Source organism: Hetaerina americana, unplaced genomic scaffold (genome assembly GCF_022747635.1).
Source record: "Hetaerina americana unplaced genomic scaffold, ioHetAmer1.1.p SCAF_4, whole genome shotgun sequence".
Classification (NCBI taxonomy): domain Eukaryota; kingdom Metazoa; phylum Arthropoda; class Insecta; order Odonata; family Calopterygidae; genus Hetaerina; species Hetaerina americana.
In genome coordinates, this window is record NW_027286985.1 from 62066396 (window position 1) to 62074763 (window position 8368).

Genomic DNA, 8368 nt, shown 5'->3' on the forward strand with positions numbered 1-8368 from the left:
TACTTGTACATCAAGTAATACCGAATTTATTAACATAAATCTTTGCAATACACATCTTCAGCTCGCTATCTACACTTCCGTGGCATTTCCCTGCAAACATATACCTAATGAAAACTTAAATAAGAAAAGCCAAATGTTAAGGAAAAAATCCAAGTTAATTGAAAAGAAAGCAACAAATATAACCGGCATTTTTCGGACTTCCCACCTCGAATTCATTGTCAATCATTATTCTGACACAAAATTCCTAATGCATTTTGAGGGTATTTATGGGATGAATTTTTTATTACATAATTAAACTGCAATTTCTCGCACAAAACGTCCGAATAATTCATATATTTTCATTGAGCCGTGAATATTTTATAAAACCAATCTTCGGGCTGATTACTGTAGCAACGGATATCATGTGAATTCTCTCAAGTGTGAAATAATATTCGCATGATTTTAAATGAGTTAATTATATTATACGTAATAAATCTGTGATACGTTTCCAAGTTAGAAAGCGTGCGATTGACAAAATGATTGACAATATGTTTAAATATAACTGATGCATCGTCAAATCGACTACTCATTTGCTTTCAATTCTTCGTTATTTGATTTCGGAATATTTTAAAATTTTTTTGTGAATTCCATGTTTTGTTACAAGCCATAATTGTTGGTTTTTTATTATCTTTCGCTTAAAAACTCTTTGAAAAACTGAAAGTTGAAAACAATACTTACTAGCAAAATTCTTACATATTTTCTCCTTTGTAGGTTGAAATAGCTCCCCACCGCCATCCTCTGGCCAAAAAACAGGGGTAATGAGTTGCATGACACCCCCGCAGAGTTAAATGTTATTACGTTTCCTCGATAGCTCATTGATTCAAGCATCGGCATGGAAAGTCGAAAATCCACGATTCAAGTACCAGTCAAGAAAGTTTTTTTAAGAATCTGTTCAATTACACCTTTTCTACCTTTCCCGTGTTCGCCTTGAATGTGCTCGTATTCCTTTCCTTCATATCAATTTCCATTTAAATGTATATTAGCTAATATATATTAATCGCCTACATTACAACCTTGACGTGGTGGAAGGGCCAGTAAGCTCCGATGGCACCTAGAGCAGAGCTGGCGGGAGCATCGATGATTGCTCCCAGCAGTGTCCCCCAATCCAGATAGGTCGAAGACTAGGAGCCAGAGGTAAGGCAGTCCCGAAACTTTCATGACTGCCCGAACAGGCAAGTATAAACCGTCCCGGTTACACCTTTATAATGACCGGTAAAGGTGAGACTCTACTCACTAGGACGGTTTATACGTGACCGTTTGGGCACAATAAACATTTCGACCTTCCACCTTTATAGGACATTACGCATAAGAAACGCATGGTATTGAACGAATGAAACAGTGAAGCGACTGCAATTGCGTCCGTCCTCAGTGGGGCGGTCATGGAGTGATGGTGTCACGTTAAAACCCCTATTGAAGAAGACAACGGGCAGCCACCTCAATGAATAATCTCATAATTTTTATGATGAACATGATAGAGAAAATGAATACTGTTACCTACGGGACTCAGCCCAATCGACCTTATGTCGTGCCCGGCAGCGAAAGAGGCAAGGCTTTCGTGGTCGTCATCTCACGAAAACCTTGCAAAGTATAACCAGGAGCGGCAGCACAGATGACGCCGAAGAAGAAGACAAAATAAGTAAGAATAGGGTCTTGGAATGCATGCGTGATGTTGGGGCAGGTAAGAAAATATAAAGCGAAAGATGGAAAGAGGAAATATGGATATTTTAGCTCCATGCGAGGTGAGATGGAAGGAATGCGGGGATCAATGGAGCGGTATTCATAAATAAATATACAGCGGAGGGGACGAGAGCCAACGAGGGGTTGCCGTTATATTGAATAAAACGGTAGGAGGAGGAGTAGTCCACATAAAACAAGAAACGGATCGAATATTAAGAGTAGAGGTCAAAGCATAGCCGACGAACTTGGCCATTGTTCAGGTATGCATGCCACCAAGCAATTATTAGGAGGAAGAAGTTACGGTATGCGATCAGTTAGAAAACATAATTGCGTGTGTTCCTGCATGGAAATATTTGATAGTGATGGAGTATTGGAATGCGACGGTAGGTGAAGGAAGAAATGGTGATGAGGTTGGGGAATACGGTTTATGTAGGTACGATAAATGACCGCGGGGAGAAAGCAATTGAATTCTGCAGGAGACAGGGGTTAGTTATCACCAACGCTTGGTTTAGACACACCACAAAAGGCGCATGTATGCATGGAAAATCTCAGGTGACTCAGAAAAGCATCAATTAGATTATATTATAGCTAGGCACAGATTTAGAGAGAGCGTAGTCAATTCGCACAGCTTCCGGGAGTGGATGCGGGCTGCAGAGAAAACCATGAGTGAAGGAAAGATTTGAGTACCCCCGAGGAAAGATGAAAATATATTGAAAAATGGATATCAAAGGTTGCAAAATAAACTATAGGAACTGTTTTTAGGAAAATGACAAGGCAATCATCTGCCACGAATGCGATGATTAGAAAGATAGATGAGAGAAGGAAATGGAAAATATGAACACAGATTTAGGCAGAAGGAAGTCCTAGAATTAAATAATAAATTGAGACGGTTAACAATGGGGCCAAAGGAAGCATGGTGGAAGACGCAGTGCGAGGGTATGGAGACTTTGCATAGGAAGGGTGGAATCAGTGCGCTATACAAGAAGGTCAAAACACTGCTCAGAAGTAATAAGGGAAAATCTGTGTTGACTGGAAGAGTTAAATCGGGTAAGATAATAGTTGTAACAGAAAAGATCCAACCGAGATGGAAGGAATATAGAGGAAAACATTATGATCAAAAACGTAGGCCAACAAGCTTAGACATAGAAAGAGAATATGACGTAGATGAAGATAGCTTAGGTCCAGGCATACTCGACGATGAGAATTACGGGTGATAAAATCAAATAAGGCCGTGTGGGTTGACAACATTCAAGCGGAACTACTAAAAGGTTTAGGAAAAATTGGGAGGAAGAGGCTATATGGTCTGACTCTTAGTATCTATGAGGAAGCAATCTGGCCGGAAGACTTGGTGAGATCAGTGTTAGTTCCTATTCCGAAAAAAGTAAAGGCTATATCATGTGAGGGCTACAGAAGCATAAGTTTGATTTCCCACGTTGCTTAAGTTGTTCTCATGATCATCAACAAAAGGATTCAGAGCAGGGCAAATGATTAAAAAGGGGATGATAAGTTTGGGTCTAGGAAGGGAAGAGACTAGGACGATGCTATTGTAGTAATGAGATCACTAACAGAGAGGAATATAGAATACCATCAGGACGTGTATGCTAGTTTCGTAGATTTCAAAAAGGCTTTTGATACGGTGAATTGGGAAAAATGAATGAGTACTTTGCAGAAGAAAGGAATAAATTGAAGGGACAGGAGGCTAATTCGATGCCTGTACTTGCTAAAGACTTCTCAGGTGCGAGTTGAGGGACAAAGATCCCGGATGTACACTGTTAGGAAGAGGTGTACAGCGGGGTTGCCCATTATCACCGGTGCTGTTCAACGTATTTGGGGAGGAAATTTGGGGGAGGAGGTATTCGTAAAATCATTTAGGCTTGCTGATAGCCAAGCTCTAGTTTGTCAATCAGCCAAGGGGTTGCGAGTATCGCTGATTGAATTGAAAATTCAATGTAATAGATATTGGATGAGAATCCATAAAAATAAAGCAAAGGTTATGTAATTTTCCAGAAAAAGAAAAGCTTATCTCAATATTAAAACCGGAGGGCCAAAACTAGAGTAGGTGGAACAGATTACGTATCTCGGAAGTATTTTTGACCAAAAAAGTCGAAGTAGTAGGGACGTAAGGAGAAGAATTGCAGGGGGCAAAGGAGCTTTCACAAAGAGGATGGAGTTGATGACAAGAACATTGAGTAAGGGTGTTGAGAAAAGACTCGTAAAAACTTTGATATGGAGCGTAGTTAACTACAACACGGAAACATTACAGTGAAATATGTTGATGGAAGTAGAATGAAGGCTTTGGAAATGTGGGTGTGAAGAAGGAGGGGAAAGCGAAATGGACTGAAAGGCAAGCAAATGAGAATGTTCTGGGCATTGGTGCTCCGAGGATAGGGAATTGTTTTGAGAAATCATAAGGGGGTAGGAAAAATGGATGACGAGCATATTGATCCGTAGTGAGATGTTGGAGACCGTGATTATAGAGAGACTGGCAGGCAAACAAGGAAAGGACAGGGATAGTGTAGGATTGCTGGACGGTATGAAGGGAGGAAGGAGCTATACAGAAATGAAGAGGGTCCAGTTGTAGAGTATGATGTTGGGTTAATTTTTAGTTTATTTATAAACCCTGAAAGTCACCGATAGTGTGTGTGTGTCCGGGAGTTAATACACATGAGAATCATTTTACCAAAGCATGACCCAATCGCAGTCGAACCATGTTATTATGATCCCCTATCATTCGTGGAAAAAGCTACATCTTAATTTGGTCACTTCTGGTCTTCACTTAATCTCTCTAATTTTACTAGCAAGATCTCTCCTGCCGTAGAGCGATGGGGGTAATAATACATTTTAAATATCACTGCTTAAGAGACTTTCCATTTATGCAAGAGCTTGGGTTGTTTTTAGCTAGATAAAATAATTTATTTATTTGGTAGTTGTGTCCATCCAAAACCTACCTTAATTGGTAGATTATCTAATAATATCTTTACAATGAAAAATTTACATTTAATGTAATATGAGGAAATAACATTTACCACATTGAAAGAGAGAGAAAATTAATTTTGGAGGAAACAAATTCGAGTAATGAGGTAGGAATTCGTATTTTTTGTGCAATTCTGGGATTTATATTAACCCTATATTATTGAAACAATTATATTGATATATCTTAGACTATAGAAGAGTATTTTGAACTTTTTCCAGCCAGCCAAATCGGCGGTTACGGAAATGCCAAGAACGAAGAATATTTGGATATTGATGATTATCTGTGTATGGATAAGTGATGCCCTAGCTATAGGCTATGTACGAGTGGATAAGATAAAGGAGATAGATTCCAGTACAGGTAGATACAAATAGTTGTTCTTTCCCCGGGCAATCACGAATCATAATAGTAAGAAACACAGTAACGTGAAACCTTCAGTGCTCCCCAGAAAGGGTATCACCCTCTCAAACAAACCCCCATTAACTCCTGTGCTTCCCTTTCCCTTCCATCCATATTTCATTCTCTTTACCCCTCCTTCCTCCCTTTCCCTCCCACAATGATCGTCCCTCCTCCTCCCCCTCTCTGAAGGTGTTGGGTTCGCGAAGGTTACTATGTTAGCTTCTGTCAGGGCCATCTGATGATGACGTCAAACTTGGAAACCTATGGCATGCTCTAAATAAGTGTGTGTGCAATTACAAGGTTATTTATTTCATTTAGATATGCTTTGACAATTTCATTAAGTTACTCCGGAGGCAACAAATTCTTGAGATTTAGCTCGAACTTAATTTTGATGACTATGAACGTTCCGGATCACCATCAACCGGTATTTCACCAGAACATCTCATATCCGTTCGGAATGCAGCTATGAATGATCGTATACTATATAGGTCTTCAAAGGCATCTGCAACATTTTGAAATTACCCATTATCGCAAATGCCAAAGAATTTTACCGTTTGATTTTAAAATTAAATGAATAGCGGCAAGAGGCTTGAAAAAAAAAGTTTCGAGCTGGCACAAGTTTTCTGTCTAAGGTCAACAACGAAAGCCTGTCATATTGGCCAAAGAAAGTCCGTTAAGTCGAAAGAAACACCTAGTCGTAACTGATCTGATTTTTTTATGCAGAAGAGATTATTCACAAAGAGTTCGTTCCTGCGTGCCGGATGATTAATGCAGTACTTCACCGTGGTGTCTAAAGGTGGATAAGGACGAGTGTGAAGAGGAAAACGCCACAAAAATGACGCAGAAATGACTGAATACGTCAGAATGATAATGAGAGTCTGTATACCACTTTCATCATACATATGTTTATGGTAAAAAATAATTTTTCCGTCATTCATCATCCAGCTCACTTGCCCACCTTGCCTCCTAGTGACTTTCTTCTCTTTTCAAAGATGAAAATCAAGTTGAAGGGGAAAGGATTTGACACGATAGAGGATTTCAAGCTGATCGCAGGCGATGCTGAACACATTAAGAAAACAAGACCTCCATAATGTATTCCGCTCGTGGCAAAAAGGCTGGGATCGTTATTTCTATCCCTAGGGGACTACCTTCAAGCTGACGGCGATGAATAAGATCCAGGCATTCTGTAATATTATTTATTTCTACATTTCAGAAATTTTTGTTAGTGCCTCGTATATTCATAACGTTATATCGATTTCGGTAGCGATTTGCTTAGCGTGAAGAGCATGGAGAGTAAAAATAAAAAAATTCCTGGCATCAGAGAATTTCCAATTACTATTTTTTACATTGATGTTTATGCACATTAATTGATTTAACGAACAGGGAAGATAATCGTTTGTGACTCATAACCTTAATTTCCATTATTATACGAATGAAATATATCCCATTTATTTGATTGATATATCATATTTGTTTAAGTTAAAACAATTGTATTGATATCATATAATATAAGTTTTGGTGACAAATTTAATAATAAAATTTCCTGGATGCATTGATTAGTGATATTAAGATAGTCCTGAAATCAATAGTAGACGGTATTTACAGCCATGAAGCAGAGAGCTTGACTTTGAATAAAGGCCTAAAAAGTAAAATGCATGCTTTAAATATGGAGAGGATTGGATGAGAACCAATGGATCTGAGTGAGAAACAACAAAATTAAGATATTAGATAAATAATGGACATGAATCAATTAAATAATGGATTTCGGAAAGAGTTAAGGGAATTAAACTGGAAAAGGTTAGCGGAAAATTTGAAAGAGAATCCAAAAGCATATTGGTCAAACGCCAGAGAAGTACAGGGAAACAAGTCTGTTAATTCACCCAAAAATTATTAAGTCGAAAGAGTAATCAGTAGTTTGTAAAAGGCTAACTTATTAAATTACTTCTTTCGAAGCATCTTCACTAATATCTCACAGAATACCCCCGATAGCTTACCAAATTGTGCCCGTCAACCAATGCCCATAATTGAAACCTCATTTAATGGAATAGAAATTTGCTGAAAAATATTATGCGTAATAAATCCTCCGATCCCGATGAAATACCCGCTCCTATATTTAAGAATCAAGCTTCGGAAATTGCGCCGTATCAGGAAATCATATTTAAAAAGTCGCTGGTAAATCACAAGGTTCATAGCGATTGGAAAACGGTTAACGTAACGCCAAGATTTAAAAATGGAGACAAGGAGGAACCAAGTATTTCCAGACCTATTTCCCTCACATCCATTTTGTGCAAGGTTATGAAATATATAGTTGCTAGTTCGATCGTGAAACACTTCGATGATCAGATGTTGTAAATGAAAAATCATCACGGTTTCCGAAAAGGCAGATCCTGCGAGACTAAACTTGCGATTTTTGTTCATGAGATTCTTATTTTGGGAGAGATCAATGTTCCAGTGGTCACGATATTTCTAGATTTTAAGAAAGCCTTCAACAAAGTACCTCATAGTAAACTACTCACCAAGCTAGAAGCACATGGCATGCATAAAAATATTCGGGGTAGGATTAACGACTTTTTGAATGGTCGGGTACAAAGAGTAGTGATAGAAGGAGTTAGCTTGAATACAGTAAAGGTCACTTCAGGTGTTCCCCAGGTAAGTGTCATCGGACCTGATTTATTCCTACTTAACGTTAGCATTGACTCCCAAGTCACAAGTAAGTTGCGTTTGTCCGCCGATGATGCAGTAAGTTACCGTGATATCCGGGATTTTGGGGTCACAGCGGCCTTATTAGATGACCTGAATGCCATACAACGCTGCTGTGCTACTTGGCAATTCGAATTAAACTTTAAAAAGTGCGAAGTCATAAATATTTGGAACAAGATAAATTCCCACCCGAACGCCTACTACATTGGGAACACCGAAATGGAGTTTGTAGACTTAATTAAATACCTAGACCTCTCCTGGGTGAAACACATACAGGTAATATATGAACAAGCTAACGAACATTTAGGATTTATTAGAGGAGTACTTGGTAAATGTAATGTAAAGGTGAAAGAGAAATGTTATCTGCCGTTAATTAGGCCTCATTTAGAATATGCTGCAAGTATATGGGGTACTCACGAAGTTAGTTAATTGCCAAATCGGATCACGTGTAGCGTCGAGGAGCTAGATTTGTAAAACGTTGTTATGATAAACTTAGTAGCGTATCCAAAATATTAGATCAGCTAGGCTTGGAATCACTTACGGAGTGAGGGTTAATTTAAAGATTGAATCTCTTGCATAAAT